The sequence below is a fragment of the Myotis davidii genome, unplaced genomic scaffold (assembly GCF_000327345.1).
Source record: "Myotis davidii unplaced genomic scaffold, ASM32734v1 scaffold10, whole genome shotgun sequence".
NCBI classification, from domain to species: Eukaryota; Metazoa; Chordata; class Mammalia; order Chiroptera; family Vespertilionidae; genus Myotis; species Myotis davidii.
Window position 1 is genome coordinate 764,424 of NW_006283544.1, and position 20,643 is coordinate 785,066.

Consider the following 20,643-nt stretch of genomic DNA (forward strand, 5'->3'; position numbering starts at 1 on the left):
AGGGGCTGGGCTTTGTTTCTGGGGAGGAGGACCCAGAGCTCTTTTGTTTGGGGGGTTTGGTGTTTTCTCCCCCCAACCTCACCCCGCCCCGCCCCACCCCACCCCCCAGCACCTCTCCGGTTTCCTGAGCTGCGGGCTGCAAGGGAGGAGCACGGCGTCCTGCAACCCCCTCGGCAGGGCCCCGGGGTAATTCGATGCGGGCCTGGCGAGGCTCCCCACGCTAGACCCGGGCTCGCGGCTCGGCTGCCTCCACCCACCGGCCCACCCTACATTTAGCGCATCATGTGATCCGGGTAAGTCATTTGCAAGTACAACAGTTCCCTGGGTTGCCCCCCATTCATTTCCTGAGAACTGCAGAGAGCAGCTGAGAGGCTCTGCCCGTGCGTGTGCGAGGGTGCGTGTGAGTGTGCGCGGTGGCCGCCGAGTGTGTGCGAGAGTGAGTGTGTGAGTGCGCGCGCGCGTGCGAGAGAGAAAGGGAGAGAGGGGGACTCTGTGTGAGGGAAAGAAAACAATTTCTCCTGCTCTGCAGCTTCTGTTCAGGTCTGTGCCGATTCCGTTTCTTATCAAAATAAACAACCCCCTCCTCTTTTTTTCTTTTCTTTTTTCTTTCTTTTTTTTTTTGCCATCCCAAATCAGACCGTATTCTCTTAACATGTTTTATTTTCCTTCTGTCATCTGCTCAAGTTAAATCATTTTGGTTGGTCTGTGTTCTTAAAGGGGGAAAGTGTTGGGAAGCGGGAGGGGGCCCAGGGAGGGCGATGCTATTGCAAAGCAAGTAACGTCCGTCGTATTCGTGGAGAAGAAAGAAGGAGCCCCCTCCCCGCCCTCCCCAATATATACGTTTCTTTCTCTTTTTTAAAAAGAACTTATCAAGTAACGTGAATTAAGCAAATGTTTTTCTATCCCTAGTGGAATTGTTGGTTGCTGTGTTTGCCTGACAGTTGCCAAAGATGAGAAATAAAACACCAGGGCTGAATTGGGGAGGGGGGGGGGGTGCTTGTGGAAGTAGTTTGCCCCCAAGGATAGAGCGAGTTCGGCCAATAGCTGCAGCACCGGGCTGTGTGGGCTCTGGGTGTGCGCTGGAGAGAGTGGAGGGGAAGGGGTTAAGGCGGAGATGACACTGCTGGCATGAATAGTGGTCCTGGTGCTACATTCATTATTGTCTCTGGTCGTAATGATGTGTAACTGTCACTTGCTACAGTGCCTCATCCATGGAAGTAGCCAGGGGCTGCCCCGTGGCTGTTATTTTCAATTACGGGGGACTCGGCCCGAGTTGACAAGGGGCAACTTTGCACGTCCACCCTGGCCTGGAAGCCTGGCTAGCCGGCCTACGAGCCACTTCTTGCCTTAGAAGCTCGCTCTGAGGACTCGGACTTGACCTCCGCGACATTAGTTGGTGTTCTTGTTAGATGCTCCCCTACCGGGAGAATCGATCCTGCTTTTGTTGGGTAGAGAACTGCCTATTAGAACTTTGGAAACTTTTATCTTTGGGGAAAAGGGTGGGGTGCACTCAACAGTTCTGTTTCGAAGTGTATTTGAGGCAAATGCTTGGGAAAAAGTACCAATTCCTTTGTTATATGCCCCGCAGCTTCCCAACCCCCTTCAGCCTGCTCTTCCAGTTTTTGCATACTTTAATAGTAATAGCCTTAATTCAGTTGATAAAAGCCGGACTGTGTTGAGTTAAAGAGTATTAGTACAACGGAATGTGTAATCTGGATAAACAGTTTGTGTGGTTAATATTGTCAGCTCTCTAATTTAACTGTGCAGATGGTTTAAGAATGGCTCTATATGGATTGTTTTAAGCAATTCCACTGGCTAATAGAATTCTCCTGGAGCACTCAGATATTTTATTTTCGATCAGCTTTAGTATTCTCTCAGTTTCCCTGTAACACCGGGGAGATGAGCAGCTCTATTTACATTTAGTGCATGTGCATCTAGTGGCTTCATAGACACCTGCCAATCAAATACACGTCATTCTGCAAAGCCACCTAGCCGGCCCCCATGCCCTTTTCTTACTGGAGGATAGAGTTGTTTAGATGAGTAAATGCTTTAAAATAAATTCGGTGGCTTTTTACAGGCAGCAGCTTGTGATGGGGATAGGAGTGGTCACTTTGAAGAGTGGGTGTATACCATCTTCTAAGAAATACTCTTTGGAACTGGTATTTAATAAAAACAGTACCCCTCTCCCACCCCCTACTCCCACCCTCCAAAAAACCTGGTTGTGCTATTTGCAGACCTCATTCAAATGTTTTTTTTTTTTTACATTTAAATAAAAATACATAGGAATTGGTTATGATAAAGGGGTGTACTTTTAGGCTAGAAAATGTTTAACTGTAGAAGCTTAGTAGAAATAGGATGTTGAAGGGCAAACATTTCAATTGCATAAGGTATTCTTTATCGCTGCAGCCTGCTCTCTCTGAAGACTACCTAGAGTATATTAAGCTGCTCCGAGTTGGAGAGAGAGCAATTTGCGGGTACCAGAATTGGCAGGCATTTGTAATGTATTTAGGAAAGAGGTCTATAGTTCTACTTTCTAATTCCTAACTATTATGAAATATACTTAAGCTGGTACAAAACAATTTGGAATATTTTCCCATAAAATTTTCATAATTTATGAACTAAAACTGTGTAACCAGTAGAGCTGTGTCTGGTAAACAAAACACTCTCGAGGGGTTTCTGTCTATTTGTGAAGTGCTTCAGTGATTTATTAATACATATTTAAAAGACACTACGGTCAGCTAAACTTTGTTTTGGAATGCTTTGTATGGCTCTTTAGTGAATGAAAATTGTGGTTATGAGCCTTTAATATTTTTTTATCCACAAAGTTCCTTTTCAACAACTGAATGTCATTTGGGAGAAGCTGGTCCTCGTATAGCATTTGAGACCTTGACCTTAGCAACTCTTGGCTGGTGGTTGTTTACTACAGCTGCAGCCTATGTGTGTACAGACAGGGAAGGGACTGCAAGCCCTGGTGTGCTCACTCTCCCTGGCCCCGGGAAGAGCAAACGAGGATGCTTGATGGTCATTCCCAAGAGCACACATCAGGCATATAATAATAGCGATAGTGTTCTGGCCATTTAAAGATTTATATGCTCCTCAGGGATTACTTCCCCACCTCTTGTGAAAGGTAAACATGGACTTTAATAGACTGAGAGTGAGTTTTAGATGTCATATCTTGAAGCAGGCTGTTATCAGCTTAATGAAGTAATTTGGTCTTAAATATAGTGGTTTTGTGTTGTTGTTTTTTTTAATCTCTGCAAAGACACTTAAGTGTGTCTCTAAGCTTAGGCCTCTAGCCTATAATGAGGGCATTTTGAACTCAAGCCAGTGTTGATTAAGTATTGAGTAACCTTATCAGTGAAGTGATATTGTTAAACAGTGAATATATAAAGGTCCTGGACATTTTCACCATTGTACAAAATGGTAAGTGTGGAGTTTCATATTTATGCAAATTAACATTAGAATAATCACATTAAGATGGGGTGTCAAACAGTTTGTTTTCTTTATATTGTGCAAGAAACATTGTTACAGTGTCACATTCTTAAATCTAGATGTAGTTGATTTATGTATTAATACAAAGTAGTTTATTCTACAAAGCTAGAAATGGTACAAACTCATTTGAAAAGTTATTTTTTTAAGATGTTTCTCCACTCGTGCTTCCATATTAATGAATGAATGAACAAGAGCTAAAAAATCCCAAAACAGTTTCATTTAGAATGGACACCATGGTTAACTTTTTGTTTTAGAAAACAACTTTCATTTTCGTTAATAAATCCTAAAATAGGTTTCAGTAGTTTACCTCTATCATTTACATTTTGAAAATACTTTATGATTGTAGAGTGGAAATATCTATATCTTGCCTAATGTTAATTTATTTTCCATTTTAAAATTCGTATTTATTTGTTTTTCAGTCTACAAGTTTTGCACAGTTTTCCATCTTAAGCATGTACAAAATGTAAGGGTAAAAAAAATTAAAATTAAATTATTGGCAACACCCTGTAACCACTGCCTTAACTCATCCACCACAATCACCCCTCCCCAAAACAAAATGCGTGTAAACACATGGGCCTTGCCCTGTGCCCAGAAGGTCAACAGCCTCAGGCTCTATGAGACCTGCTTGGTGGTTTCTGGATCCCAAGCCTGCCCAGAGGACTGCCTGACTTCAGCTGGCCAGAATTCACTCCCAGGGCCTAGGCCAGCCACACCCCATCTGATGTCAGCGTTTCAGTTCTGTGGTGGAGAACACATGCTGTGGATTAAATGGTTACTTTCCCTGTATATTCTCAGTAATTATGTTACAAGAGGATTTTTCGGTTTTGGGTGTTTATTGTCATAAAAGTGGCTACTTGAGTAGTCATATTGCTCTATAAAAATTTGTTTTGGTCTGGCAGTGGATTATAGGATATACACCCAAAGAATTCTGCCCTGGTATGGTCTTTCTTCTCCCACTTCTTTCCCCCTCACTTAAAGTTGCACTTTTATGTTGTTGCTAATTCTATGGCATATATTTTAAAATATTTGTTAGTGTAATGATTGGACTGGTCCAAACAGTATTGCTATTTAGGTACAGATGGACTAGCAGGAAGCTGTTGGGTCTTGCTGTGTTGCTGCAGGGAAGGAGAGAGGGGAAAATAGGAGAGCTTTGGGTTAGTTTTCCTACCCCGGCAGAGGCTACAGAAGCTGCCATATTACTAGTTGCTGGCCTAGATATCCAGGAATTGTGTTCCAAGTGCTATATTCACCATGCTTACACGTATAAAGTCCCCGGTTATTTGTGGGGGATATGTTTCAAGACCCCAGTGGATACCTGAAACTGGATTGTATGGAACACTATGTATATTTTTTTCTACTATCCATATGTATCTTTTCTCTTAAAGGAAACACTTTATGGCTTCTCTTTGGCATGTCCGAATTACTATCATCACCAAAGGGTAGCGGGTTCAAATTCCCTGTCACAGGCACGTACCTGCACTGCAGCATCCATCCCTGGCCCTGGTCAGGGCTCATGGAGGAGGCAACCAATCAATGTGTCTCACATCGATGTTTCTCTCTCTCTCTCTCTCTCTCTCTCTCTCTCTCTCTCTCTCATTCTCATTCTCTCTCCCCTTCCTCCCTTTCTAAAAATCAATGAAAAATATCCTCAAGTGAGGATTAACAACAACAATAAGGGTTACTTGAACCCAGGTTGAACCCGGTCACTTCGATACCACAACAGTCGATCCGATAACCTAACTGGCTACTAAATGACTAATGGTGGGGAGCATATACAGTGTGGGCATGCTGCACAAAGGGCTGTCACATCCTGGGCAGGACTGAGTTGGATGGCTGGAGATTTCATCATGCTACTCAGAACAGCATATGATTTAAAACATTAATTGTTTATTTCTGGAATGTTCCATGTAATTTTTTTTTGACTAAGGGTACTGAAACCTTGGAAAGCAAAACTGTAGATAAGAGAGGACTTCTCACAATAATACATATATTCACCATTTTACATAAGTAGATATATATGTGTATATATAATATTAATGCATATTTTTATATTCTTTACCTATATTTGTACATATCATCCACACCATATACATTATGACCAAGAATTACAGTTAAAAAGCCCCTCACTTATATAAAAAGGGGGAAAACACACAAAGTTTGTTTTTTAAATATGTTTTTACTGATTTCAGAGAGGAAGGGAGAGGGAGAGAGGGACAGAAACACCAATGATGAGAGAGAATCATAGATAGGCTGCCTCCTGCACAGCCCCCACTGGGGATTGAGCCAGCAACCCTGGCAGGTGCCTTGTCTGGGAATCAAACTGTGACCTCCTAGGTCGACACTCAACCACTGGGCCACACCAGCTTGGCCAAAGTTTGTTTTTTCAAATTCCATGTTTGGTAATACTATTCTTGCTTTTTTTTTTTTTTTTAGATTGACAAGCAAACTCATTACAAAATATGGAAGCAACACTGCCCTCCCAAAAAACAAACCAATACCTAACAGTAACAAAGATGAGTTATTGAGAAAATGAAATAGACAACTGTAAAGAAAACCTTCATTCATTTAATTATTAGGTATTTGCTAATATTATACATACTGGAATCAGGACTGGGTTAAGTGGCAGAAATAGCAGTTTGAGTCAGGACTTTCTTGGTTACTAACTCCAAATGACCTAGGTTAAATTTCTTAACCTGTGTCTGTGAAATGGGAAGAAAAATGTGTAGTTTACAGGGCTGTGGAAAGGGTGAAATGAGATAATGTGGGTAAAAATTACTTTGCAAAACTATGAAGGACTGGTGTGGCAACTGATTGGACAGAAAAACTACTCTCTCCCTACTCCTTACCCCCTGCCCTAAAAAACTTGAACTTTCCAGCCTCTGAAAGTGAGCATATAAATTACACTTATGGAGCAGGAATTTCCAAGTGTGGGTAGAAAATTTCTGGCAGTCAGAGGTCATGAATTCCATTCCTGTCTAACCAGAGATTTTGCTCCATGACCTTGAGAATGTCACTCTTAAGAAGTTTCTATGTAGCTGGTATAAAAGTTGCCATTAACATTATCAAGTAGGTGGAGTATCTGAGCTTTTCAAAAAGAAAAACAAAACAAAACTGTAAATACAGTTCCCATGATCAGTTACAGAAAGTTGAAAATAAAAATCAACAATGATTATTTAGAAGTTGTAAACCTCTAGGCTTCTTTTTTAATGAGTCAACTAAAACTTCTATCAACAGGTAATTAAAAGTGCCCTTAATTTTTTAATAGAAGCATTAAATTTGTGCTGTTGTACTATAATTTAGAATAGTTTATTGATCTGCAAATCCCTAGTTAAGCCAAGATTCTGTTGATCAAGCTATGTCTGATTTATGGCTTAGGTCCCTTAGTTAGACTCAAACATTGTTGCAATACAAACATATGCACAATAAAGGAAGTTAGATGATAGAGATCTCAAATGGGTATTTGAAAACTTATTGAACACATTTTATTTGTATGCACAGTTTTCTATCATGTGCATTTCTCAAATTTCTCAAAAATTTGAGAAAATTAAGAACGATATTAATTTACATCATTTCTCCCTAGCTATATTTTCTCCAGTTAAGAAACAAAAAAACCCCATTTTTTCAAACTCTGCCTAAACACTCAAACTAGCTCATCAATATAATTCATTTTAGATTCTTTTTGTGTCACACATATACCTTGCCTAGCTCCTGCTCATGTTATAACAATCATTGTTAAGCATCACGTTTTGTGTGACTCTTATTTATCATCGCTTGCTTTAAGAATATGCTGGGCTCCAGTCTTTATTCTTTGGCACCAGAGCAAAATTTCTGCTCTAATTGCTTCTCGATTTGCCTTGTCCCCTCCCAATAATAGGTCCCATGAGATCAGGATATGAATCTTCTTCATTGTTACTTTACTGGCTTCTAACACAGTGCCTAATATACTGCCTGATTATATAGTGCTAACACACTTATTGAAAGATCAAATTGAGGAATGCAGTCCATATGATAATTCTTTCAGTAGCTCAGTGCCAATATCGTGGTCATTTCCTACCTAAGTCTTTTTATCTCTAGCGAAATATATTCAACTCTATTAGCCATTCCATAATTCACTCCAGTTTTTCTGAAATTTATTTTCTTGCAAAATGACACCTTGTAGTAAGTAGAGTTAGTGCTGGATTTGAAACCTCTAACCAGTTGTTACCTGAGTGAGCAAGTTAATTCTCCAAGTCTTGTTTCCTGATCCTATATAATAAAGAGGTAATTTGCAAATTGACCCTCACGCCCTCACAAGATGGCTGCCTAGGACCAGGCCGGCAGGGGGCTTAGTGAGGGATGACCAAACGACTGAACAAGCAGGCTGCGTGGGGCGACCAGGCTGGCAGGGGGGTTGGTGAGGGACAACCAAACAACTAAACAGCAGGCTGCATGGGGCAACCAGACCAGCGGAGGGTCCATGAGGGGCAACCAGGCTAAGGGGGCAGTTGGGAGCAACCAGGCTGGCAGGTGGTGGCAGTTAGGGGCAACCAGGCTGGCAGAGGGGGACAGTGGGGGGTGACCAGGCTGGCACAGGGGTCAGTTAGGGGTGATCAGGCCGGCATGCAGAGGCAGTGAGGGGCGACCAGGCCAGCAGGGAGGGACAGTTAGCGGCGACTAGGCAGGGAGGCAGGTGAGTGATTAGGAGCCAGCAGTCCAGGATTGTAAGGGGGATGTCCAACCTCCGGTTTAGGCCTGATCTTCGGGATTGGGCTTAAACTGGCAGTAGGACATTCCCCAAGGGGTCCCGGATTGGAGAGAGTGCAGGCTGGGCTGAGGGGATACTCCCCCTCCCCGTGAACGAATTTTGTGCACCGGGCCTCTAGTTAGTTAATAAAAAAACAAAAACAAGAATAAATAATGTTAACATTGCAGAATTTTTTTTGAGGATTCAAATTGTGGTTATGTATGGAAAGCATCTAGTACATAGAACCTGGTACATAGTGCTTGATGATAATAGTCTAGTCCAGTATACTGATGCTTCTTTTAGTAAAAGCAGCAATTCAGAATGAATAGTAGCAACAAAATAAAATAGCTACTCTTCATTGAACAGCTGTTATAATGCAGAAGTTAGGCACTGTGCGTTTCATGTATTAGTTTATTTATATGCGCTTTTAGTAGACAGGTATGTATAGTTCACTTTTAAATAATTGAGACTTTGAGTGTTATATGTTGAGACCCTTAAAATACCGTTTACACATTGAATTTTGACTTACGAACATCATTTCATGAATGCCTTTTTTTTTAGCTATTGTGTGACAGTATTTGCCAAGTGACATCCTTCTCAACCCCCCTTGCAATTTTGCCATGTTTGAAAAACTATTTGAAAATGTTACTTTTTGCCTTTCATTAACAAACTAAATAGAAAAAAGGGAAAATGAAAGTGCTGCTTTTAGTTATGAGAAACAGGGCTTATTATCTTGATACACAATTGAGACAAAGAAATCATTAGGTGTGTTGAATAGTGAATCTACTGAAAATGCTTAAAGGAGTTAAGCTGATAAATTCTGAAAAATATATTACAAAACATACAAAGTACTATATATCTATTTTAATGACAGTATTTAATAGATTGTGTGTAATTGCAGATTTTATAACTTTTCTTTTGTTTCTGGCATAATTTAGTTTTAAACAAGTTTCAGGAGTGTACTGTATATATATATAAAGAGATTACCTCTGTATTAAAGAATACTTATTGAGTATGCATGCATGATATTTTTGTTTCTATTGTATAGATGTGGAAACTGATTTTCACCAAAATAATAGCATCATGGTCAATAGCCAGTTAGGTTCAAAGCAGAGATTCAAACACTGGAAAGCCTTGGAACTTCCCTTGTGTTACTCTTCCCTCCATGAGTAAATAGACTTTACAGATCTAGTCTTGTTATAGAGTAGAGAAAAAAAGTGAGAGTATTATACATATAAATGCTGTGTTCAGAGGTTTTCTAGTAGATGTCATGTGTCAACATAATCTATAATAGAATCATGCATTAAGTTGTAGATTATATTGACATACTACATTTACTAGAATACATTGACTGGAATGTTTACTTCCATATAGAAGCCAGTTCTTCTTTTGCTAATATATGTCCTAAAACAAATTATGAGATCTAAACCAAAAACTTTTAGAAGGCAACTGCTACAGAACCACACTGGTAATTGTAGACCAGTAATTTCTGGTCAATATTCATTTTGCTAGTTGATAAAGCTATTAAAGTCAGATGCATATAATAAAAGTAATAAAACATCTTATCTACATAGAAATGCCTACTTATCCATTTGACCTATACTTATTTAGCTTCCACCATGTATCTGGAATCTTATATGAAAATGGGTAGGACATCATCATTAATGTGCTGAAAATCAGGTAGGGGAGGCAAGACTTATGTAGAAAATTATAATACGAAGTAATTTGTGATAAATGGACCAAATGTTGTAAGTTCCTTTAAACAAAATGCACGGGGAAAAATTGCTTCTATCTGAGAGACCAAAGGTTTCAGGTATTGGCAAAAATTTTTCGTGGCGATAGTTTATTTATTTTTTCTTATAGAAAAGCAAAGCAAAACTGCAAGTGGAAGAAAACAAATGAAAAAGGTATTTTGGCAACTGTGGTGATTTCACAACTCTTTTTCTGTTATCTTCTAGAGCTGATGACTTTATGGTGTTTTGGTTAAAGTTCTGTCATTTGCCATATCAAAAAACTTGCTTTTCCAAAAATAAATCCTGAGATATACTTGGACAGTAGGGCATGCAGTGTTATATTGAGTTTAAGGAAAGTTTACTTGGGCAAAACAAAAATAATAATGATTGATTAATAAAGTTTTAAAAATACCCTTTATGTGATATTTATTATCTAATGATTTTTTTCATATTGCTAAAGAGATTTGACGGATGATATTTTATTTAGAAATGATGTGAATTTTAGCCTTGACAAAAAAATTTTTGAATATAGGAATACATTTTTTTTTTTTTTTGCAGAAGAACAATAGAAGAAAAAACTTAAAAACCAGTCAGTTTTATAGGTCAGAGTCAATTATAATTTATCAGAGGTGTTACTTAAGGGATACTTAGAAAGAAATTGTACATTACATTGGTTAGGTATTTAAAGAGTGAAATCCTCTAAAATGTACATTATAGCTTTTTTACTTTAGATATAAATACAGGAAACTTAAGCAAACACAAAATACTTTGTTTTCAGATTGTATGACAAGAAAGAAATGAAGTCTTAATGAGTCTATAAAGAGCATTGATGGAATTATTGCACACTGAGCTGTCTATTTAGTATATTGGGACTATACCAAGGCTAAAGGTTGAAGCAGCTGTGTTTTCTTTATAAACTAGAGGCTTGGTGCACAGATTCATGCACTGGTGGGTCCCTTGGCCTGACCTGCACCCGCTTGAAATCTGGGACCCCTCGGGGGATGCCAGATAGCCTGTTTCGGCCCGATCCCCACAGGCCTGATCCAGACAGGAGGGAGCTCAATCCTGTACATTGAGCATCTATCTGGTCAATGTGTGTCATAGCGACCAATGGACCAGTCATTCTGTTGTTCGGTCATTCGGTCACTTAGGCTTTATGTATATAGATAGATAGCTTAGAATACTTGAGAAGTAAGGGCTAGTAAAAAATTGCTTTAGTGTGTGGTGGTTTACAGAGTGCTTTTACTTTCATCTTGACAATTCTATAAGGTAGTTTGGACATGTTACCATTTTATTGATGAGGAAATTAAAGTCAAGTGAAGGTAACATAACTAGAACGTGGCTGAGTCAGAACTAGAACTTTGATTTCCAATAAAGTAATTTTTTTCATTTCATTCCAATGCTCTCTTCCTTTCACTTAGTCTTAATAAGCCAGAATTTTGAAAGTACATTGCACAAAAGAGGTACCACCATCTAGAATCCATCTCCTATGAGATAGTCATTGATTATTATTGGGTTAATTTTTAACTCCTTCCAAAATTCACTTTAAAAGGACATTAAAAAACAACAACACAAAGATACCTCATATATATCGGCCCAGAGATATCAACCTAATCAGTCCTTGAAGGGACTGTGCAATTAGAGGCATCCATAATTCTTTGAGGAAAAATACGGGAGATGGTTCATCTCTTACTATGTACCAGGGCTTGTGCTGAGAATAAAGAGTGAAATTCAAAGGTAGATGAAACATGGCTTAAAGTATAGACAGATCAGGGAAAAAGCAGCACAGCTAAGCCCAAAGGCAGGACCATACTGGCATATTCTGGAATAGTTTATTTTTTTTCATTTAGATCCTTAATGTACCTAAAAATAATACCCTAGATATTTTTAGATTTATGTTTTAGTTTCTTTTGAGTACTTTTAATCCTACCAGAAAAGCTTTTTCCATGTAAGCATATGATTTTTTTAATAACTTAAAATACTTGAGAAGTGTATGGGCTAGTAAAAAATTGCTTAAGTATGCGGTGGTTTACAAATTGCTTTGTGTGTGGTGGTTTGCAAGGTATGGTTATTTCATAGTCTTTCAAAAAATGTATATCTCACATTTATTGTACTTAGAATACGTATGATACATTCTAAAGGCATTAATCTCTTTTAATATTTACAACCCACTCAAAGCTAGGCATGTATGGTGTTTATTTTGTATTTTAATTTTTCTTGAAGATCCAGTTGGCTTAATTGAATGATTCATGAATGGGGCAGCATCCCCTCTAGCAACTACAGGGGTGCTTCTACTTATGGTACTTAAATGTGAATTTATGTTACTTTTATGCCTTAGTCTTTTGAATGGACAAAATTTACAATCTGTAGGAAATAAGCTTTGTTTTATAGTAATTCACTTATTGGGTAGTGTTCACAAATACATCTCTGATAGAAGTAGGTATATGCGTGTGGAGACTTTAAACTTTATTTTTTAGTGAACTTTTTTTCTTGGCTCCCCTTCTTTCTTTAGCCTACAATATCAGTCTATCCCCCTATAACTCATGGCATCAGAACTCCTTTGTGTCCTTTTATATTTTTCTCTCCATCATAAGTGTTATTAACACACACCCATACAGTGTTTTTTGATCACTGCTTACAAAAATTTGATTACTTTTTAGAAACTATTTTCAACTTAGTTTTTTCATTCAGTACTGCCTAAGGGAAATCTTTCCACCCAGCTTCTAGAACTCTAATCCATTAAAAAACAAAACAAAGCTGTTGCATAATATCCTAAGGTATGGTTATTTCATAGTCTATTTAACCATCAATGCGTAATACTTTTTTTTCCCAGTTTTTGCCACTAAAACCAAAATTGTAATAAGCATATTTATATCTATGCTCTGAGGACCTGTGGAATAGACTCCCAGAGTGGAATTACCATTTCAAAATGTTGCCACATTTCTTTGAAAAATAAAACATGGTATAGCAGTTTGTTTTTACCAGCAATGTAGGCGATAACCCTTTCCCTAAAATTCCATCATCAATAGTTGACACTTACTCTTGGCTCATGGGTAGATGCTCAACCTGCCAGGCCTTACTGGGGCTTGGTATATTCTTATATAGCTGTATTTGATTTTCTAATACTTTGTTAAGAATGTAAAAAGAATCTGTCTTCACCCTAGCTGGTTTCTCAGTGGTTAGAACCTTGGCCCTTGGACTGCAGGGTCCCAGGTTCGATTCCCAGTCAAGGGCACATACTTCGGTTGCAGGTTCAGTACCCACCTGGTAGAGCAACCAATTGATGGATGTGTCTCTCTCATATAGATATTTCTCTCTGTCCTTTCTCTCTCCCCCAACCACTTCCCTTCCACTCTCTCTAAAAATCAGTGGAAAACATATCCTCACTCCTGGGGTGAGGATTAAAAAAAAAAAAATCTATGCTCATGAAGGATAGCGGAATGTAATTTTTATTCTTTGATGTTTACCTGATTTTGCTTTCAGGGTATTTCGGGCCTTCTAAAATGATTTTTGAAGCATTAGGTCCTCTTCTGTACACAAAGTACTTCCTTTTATGGAGTACTTTGTGTAGAATTAATATTATTTCTTCCTTAGAAGTGTAAAGGAATTCACCAGAGAATACATCTGTGTTTAGAGTCTTTTTTTTTTTTTTGTGGGAAGGTTTTAAACTATAAATTTAATTTATTTAATACACATAGGGCTATTCATATTATACGTTCATTTTTGAGTGAATCTTCTTAGTTTGTGTTTTTGAAGGAATTAGCTTTTTCATCTAAGTTATAGAATTTATTGGCATAAAGTTTTCAAGTTTCCCTATTCTTTTAATGTTTGCAGGATCTGTACTGATAATTTATGATGTGGTGACTTGTAAGTTCTCTGTTTCTGTCTTGATCACTCTGGCTAAAGGTTGTTTTTTTAAAAGAACCAGCTTTTGGTTTCATTAATTTATTTTCTCTAGTATTTTACTTTTTTTCCTAATTCATTGATTTCTGATCTTTATTATTACCTTCCTTCTGCTTGTAACAGTTTTGGTTCGTTTTTCTCCTAGTTTCTTAAGATGGAAGTTTAGAATATTCATATGATACCTTTGTTTTCTTACGTAAGGATGTACTTTTTATATAAAGTTTACTTTGAGCACTGCTCTTTTAAATTTTCATTCAATTAAAAATATTTTCTAATTTTCATTGTGAATTCTTCTTTGACCTTAGATTATTTAGAATCATGTTCTTTAATGTTCAGAAACTTGAGGACCTTGAATATCTTTTTTATATTGTTTCCCAATTCAGTTCCACGATTTTCCAAGGATGTATGATTTTGATTTTTGAAAAGTTTGCTCAGATTTGTTTTATCGCTCAGAATATGGACTATATTAGTGAATGTTACATGTACAATTGAAAATAGCGTATTTTGCCATTGGTGGCTGGAGCATCCTATAAATGTCAATTTGGTCTATATTCTATAAGTATCAATTAACCATGTTGGTTAATAATCTTCATATGGATACATGGATACATCTGACATCTGTCAGAGGGCAGGTGGGGAGGGACACTGGATGAAAGAAGGTGAAGGGATTAGTCAAAGCACTTATACACATAACCCATAGACACAGCCAACAATGTGGTGATGGCCAGAGAGAAAGGAGGATGGGGGCTGGATGGAGGTAGGCAAAAGGAGGGAGGAATAGAACATCTGTTAATAGTATCAACAGTAAAAAACAAACAAACAAACAAAACAAACAAAAAAACAAACACACACCAATAATAATGTTCTACAAGCCATCTATACTGTTAGTTTTTTGTTAATTTATTATTTTTTTGGTTTCCTTATTCTGTCAGAATTAGGGAGATGAGGATTTAAATATTTAAGTACATTTGTGAATTAGTCTAATTCTCTTTTCAGTTCTACCAGTTTTTACTTCACATATTTTAAAGTTCTGTTATTAGGGACATACTCATTTAGGATTGTTGTTTCCCTGATGAACTGACTCCTTTTTCATTATGTAACATCCCTCTTTTTCCCTAATAGACAACATGTAATTGGGTGTTACTTTTACAGTCCAATCTTATTTTCCCCAACTTTTATTTAGAATGATTTGATCATGTACATTAAACATTTTTATATGATTGGGTTACTGTCTACTTACTAACTTGCTATTTGTTTTCTATTTGACTTACATGTTCCTTGCCCTTATTTTCCTGTTTCTTATGCTCTTTGAGGCTTGATTATTTTTCAGTATTCAATGATATCTCCACTGTTGGCTTATTAATTACACCTCTTTGTTTTATATTTTTAGTGGTTACTCTAGGGTTTACAATATACATCATTAACTTTTCATAGTCTATCTTCAAACAATATTAAACTACTTTATGATGTCAGAATCTTACAATAGTGTAATGCTGTTTTTCTCTTCCATTGTTTATGCTATTTTCTTAATATATTTTACATATATGTGTTATAAGCCATATATTTCCTAATTACTATTTTTGCTTTAAAGAGACATTCATTACCTTTAATAGGGATTACAAATCATAAAAATAGTCTTTTTGTTTTTGTATTTACTGATGTTTTTTCTAGTTCTAAAGTTCTCTTTCTTTGTCCTAAATTTCTATCTAGTAACATATTACTTTTGCTTAAAGGAATTTATTGTGTATTTTCTGTAGTGCAGGTTTGCTGGCAGTGACTTTTCTCAGCTCTTGCTTGTCTGGTAACATCTATTTGCCTGTGTTTCTGAAATGTTTTGGCTGAGTTTTGAATTCCAGATTGACAGTTTCCATCCCATTTAAAGATGTTGCGTTATTATTGTTTAGCTTACATAGTTTCTGAAGAGATGTCTTTTGGCATTCTGATCTTTTTTCCTCCATGTATGTTTCTCTCTTTCTCTGGCTGCATTCAGAATTTTTTTTTTTTAACTTTGGTTTTCAGCAATTTGGCTGTGATATGCATAAGTGTGCAATTTGTAATTACATTGCTTGGGATTCTCTAAGCTTCAATAGATCTATAGTCTATTGTTCTTCCTAACTCTTCATAAGTTTACAACCATTATCTTTTAAAATTTCTTCTGTCCCCTTTTTCTCTTTCTTCCCCTTCTCGACTACATTAGTATATTAGTCTGCTTGATATTGTTCATAGATCCTGGATGCTAGGCAAATGGCCGCATTCCCCCCTTTAGTTTTCAGTTTGAATAATTTCTATTGATCTATCCTCAAGTTAACTAATTCTCCATACTGTGTTCAGTGTTTTGTAAGCTCAATGAAATAATTAATTTTTGATATAAAATTACCTCTGTAACATTTTCTTATCACTTCCCATATCACTCTGCTGAATTTGTGTTGATGAATTAGTTATCTGAGTTTTTTCTTTAGATTCTTTTAAATTTTAATTAAAGTCTCCAATTATTTTAAAGTCTCCATTCGATGCTTCCAACATTTCTGTCATCTCAAGGTCCAATTATGTTGATGGCTTTATCCTTTGACAATAGGTAACTTTTTGTTTTGTTTTTGTGGTTTGTAATTTTTAATCTACTGGATGCCGTTATATATAAAACATCAGTAGAGATGAGATAAGTAATTATTATGTAAGAAATGGACATGCCTCTTAGTCTGCGTGTTGTTAGTGTCCATAAAGGGGTGGCAGTAGGTCAATTTGGTCAGTAGATGTGCTGAGTTATTGATTTCTTGTTGCTATTGAATTGACAATTCACTAGAGACTTCAAATTCTCTCAGGAATGCATTGCTTTTACCTTCCTTGTGACTTCTGCAAGACTTGGAGTGCTACAGAGTTTTTCTTCTCAATGCTCCTGTTATACCCTCAACTTTCAGCCAGCCTTCGACTCTATTGACACAGGGGCCTCTTTCTGTGCTATTGTCTCTATTCCAATCTGGGTGGAGTTGTGGATGGGGCGTGGGTGGGGTTGTAGTTCCCTTACCCCCAGCTGCAGTCTTAGGCAGGCCTGGTGTACTTAAACCTGAATTGGAACTTTATCAAGACGCCTGTCTCTTCTTATGGTAGCTGGACCTCTGCCTGTTATCAGTGGCAGGCTTTTGTTCCAGGGTGTTTTCTTTCCCTCCATCAGTATGGCCAACCTCCTTTTTATGTCACTACAGGATTCTGGGCCTAAGTGACTTTCCTGCCTTGCTACAGGAGCAGGTGAGTTTTTCCTAGTGTTCTGTGCAGGGTGTGTGTGATTCCTATTGCTCACCCAGCAGCTGCTATTATTTAAACCTGGGGAAAAGCTTAGACAGAGGGCCTCCCTCCCTCTTTCTCTCCCTCCCTCATAAGAGCAGATATCATTTTGTTTCCTCTACCAGTAATCCGCCTTTGCCTGGATAGGGCATGAGTATTTACTGTCCCTGTCCCTGCGGCAGACAGCTTTTGCTTCGTTTGATAGTGGAGTCTAGGTTGTTAGCTAATTCCTACCTGTATGTCAGCACTTCCAAGGGGGAGTTTTTTTGGCTTCCTGTTCTTTTTTTTTAATTTTAATTTTCAATTTTATAGTCTTCGTCTTAGCACTTGGGAGGGGAGGCTTGTGCAGAAGCAGAGGAGTAGGTGAGTGGCTGTGGAATGTCCTGTGTCTCCTGGGATACTAAGTGACTTTGCTAGCCCACATTCAGCTTTTAAGAATTTGTTAAAATGTTAGTGTTTTTTTTTTATCTGCTTAAAATTTCAAAAAATTTCATTGCAGTAAAAACCACCTAACAAAAATGTACTATCTTATCATTAAACCTGCAGTTCATTAATGTCAACTATATTCATATTGTTTGCAACAGATCTTAAACTTTTTCATCTTGTAAAACTGAAACTCTTCACTCATTGAACAACAACCCCATTTCTCTCTCCCCTGAGCCTCTGGCAGTCACCATTGTGCTTTCTGTTTCTTATTTGCCTTTATGTTGCTTCACTCTTTCTCCATGATCATGGCCAAAAGCAACGTCCTATTTCTCTGTAAAGAGGCTTGTTACCCACTAGATCACCTGATTGCCTTGTCACTTCAACTCTTTGGTTTCATCATATATATACATATATACATATATATATATATATATGTGTGTGTGTGTGTATATATATATATATGATTTTATAGGGTATTCATTCTATATAATAAAAGGCTAATATTGAAATTGACTGAACTGCGGAACAACCGGTTGCTATGACGCGCACTGACCACCAGGAGCAGATGCTCAACACAGGAGCTGCCCCCTGGTGGTCACTGCGCTCCCACAGGGGTAGTGCTGCTCAGCCAGAAGCCCTGAGCTGGGCTCATGGCTGGCGAGCTCCTGGTGGGAGCCTCTCCTGTCTCCGTGTCACTCAGACATACCCCAAGGGCTCCAGGACTGTCCGAGTGCACAAATTTTGTTCACTAGACCTCTAGTCTTATATAAGTGTTTTCTTTTTTTTTAAAATATATTTTATTGATTTTTTACAGAGAGGAAGGGAGAAGGATAGAGAGTTAGAAACATCGATGAGAGAGATCGACCAGCTGCCTCCTGCACGCCCCCAGTGGGGATGTGCCCGCAACCAAGGTACATGCCCTTGACTGGAATCGAACCTGGGACCCTTGAGTCCGCAGGCCGATGCTCTATCCACTGAGCCAAACCGGTTTGGCTATAAGTATTTTCTTACCTGTTAGCTTAAATGTGCTTAGATTTCTTTTTTTTATAATGCTAGTTAAATTTTATATATTTATTTATTCTTTTACCATCTACTGTTAATCAGTTCCTACTTTAGGTGACTATTATAAAGCATTGTATTGGAGAGATTTGTCTTTTTTTTTGTTTATATGTTTTATTTTTTGTTTTTGCTTTTGTTAATCCTCACCTGAGGATATTTTTTCCATTGGTTTTTAGGGAGAGTGGAAGAGAGAGGGAAAGACAGAGAGAAACATCAATGTGAGAGAAATATATCGATTGGTTGCCTCTTGCACATGCCCTTACCAGGGCCCAGGCCAGGAAGGAGCCTGCAATGAAGGTATGTGCCCTTGACCAGAATTGAATCTGGGACCCTTTGGTCCACCGACTGATGCTTTATCCACTGAGTCAAACCGGCTAGGGCTGGGGATTTTGTTGATATTGAACCATCCTTGCATTAAGAAAGACCTCTTCCTTTTTCATAATTTATTATTCATGTATAACTTTGCTTGATCCTTTGATAAAATTGGAATGATATTTAGAATACATACATCTGGGATCACAGGTGGTATTGGGCTATAATATTTTTCTTGGTGTTGAATCAGATTTTTTAATAAACATATTGGTGGATGTATAAGTTAATTTAGAAAATATATATCTTTTTTCATGATCTTAATTGGAACTGTCCATTGAAGGCTAATACTCAGGTATGAATACTCCATTGGACCATGACCGCCGCCCCCCCCCCCCACACACACAATAGCAGATAATCTTTTTTCCAATTTCCTCTCTGTATTTGTTCACTAAAGTTTTTATTTTTTATATCAAGTTTTGGCTGGGATATTGCCCATTTGCTTCAGATATTTGAAATATTTTGTTGAGGTAGAATCAAAATATTGCATTACATTGGTTTTCAATGTACAACATAATGATTTGATATATGTACGTATTGCAAAATGATTTCCGCATCAAGTTTAGTTAATATCCATTACCACGCATAGTTACAGTAGTTTCTTTTCTTATTTATTCTCTAATAGCTTTCATATATACAATATAAGATTGTTAACTCTAGTCTCTAAGCTATACATTACATGCCAGAACTTATGGCAACCACCAGATATCTATATCTCTGATCTCTGTATCTTTCTATCTCCCCATTTGCTTTACAGTTGTCAACTTGTCTCAGGATGACATGTAGTATTCTTTAATATGAAATTATATTTCTACTGTAACATATGAAACTTCTTTCTTATTCTTAGTACTATTATTTACTATATATTCTACAAGTTGTTTGGCTATTTTACTTATTACTTTTTCATAAAAAAGCTCTTGGATTTTAAAAATTTATCTGTTCTGGTTTTTCCTTGTTTCTCTTTCATGACTTTTAGCTTACATTTTTTCAGTTCTCTATTCTCTTTTTTTACTTAGTTCTTTCAAAAAAATCCCCTTTGACTATGACATCTTTGAAGTTAGAAGTATTGTTCTGCTATGTCCTTTACTATAAGACCTTTACCGCACTATTGTCTGTCCATAGGTTAGGTATATATGCATACAAGTTCTTTGATTAATCTCTCTCCACTTCCCCCCCTTCCCTCTGAAATGTATCAGTCAGTTGCATGCCTCAATGTCTCTGGATCTATTTTGTTAGTTTATTTTGTTCGTTAGATTCCACATGTAAGTGAGATCAAATGATACTTGTCTTTCTGTGACTGGCTTATTTCATTTAGCATAATACTGTACAGGTCCCTCCATGCTATCTAAAAGGGTAAGAAATCATTTTTTTTTACAGCTGCATAGTATCCCATTATGTAAAAGAAACCCCCCCTGTATGGGATAGTATATTTGCCAATGATACATCTGATAAGGAGTTAATTTCCAAAATATATAAAGAACACATACTACTCAACACCAAGAAGACAAACAACCCAAATAAATATGGGCAAAGGATCTGAATAGATACTTCTCCAAAGAGGACATACAGATGGCCAATGGACATATGAAAAATTGCTCAAGGTCACTAATTACCAGAGAGATGCAAATTAAAACCACAATGCGATATCACTTCACACCT

The 20,643-nt window shown here is 37.5% G+C and overlaps 1 protein-coding gene across 3 annotated transcripts in view; it reads left to right on the forward strand.

Annotated features, from left to right (window-relative positions):
• The first annotated feature begins 9 nt into the window (after positions 1-9).
• Positions 10-20,643, forward strand: part of KLF12 (Kruppel-like factor 12) — a 450,697-nt gene continuing 430,063 nt past the window's right edge. The window contains exon 1 of one of the 3 annotated variants that reach the window (XR_001514057.1): positions 10-293. The gene's annotated coding sequence lies outside the window, so the exon portion shown is untranslated. Of the gene's footprint in view, positions 294-462; positions 541-16,855; positions 17,095-20,643 lie in introns of those variants that run through there. The other 2 variants (XM_015564759.1, XM_015564762.1) reach the window with 2 other exon arrangements.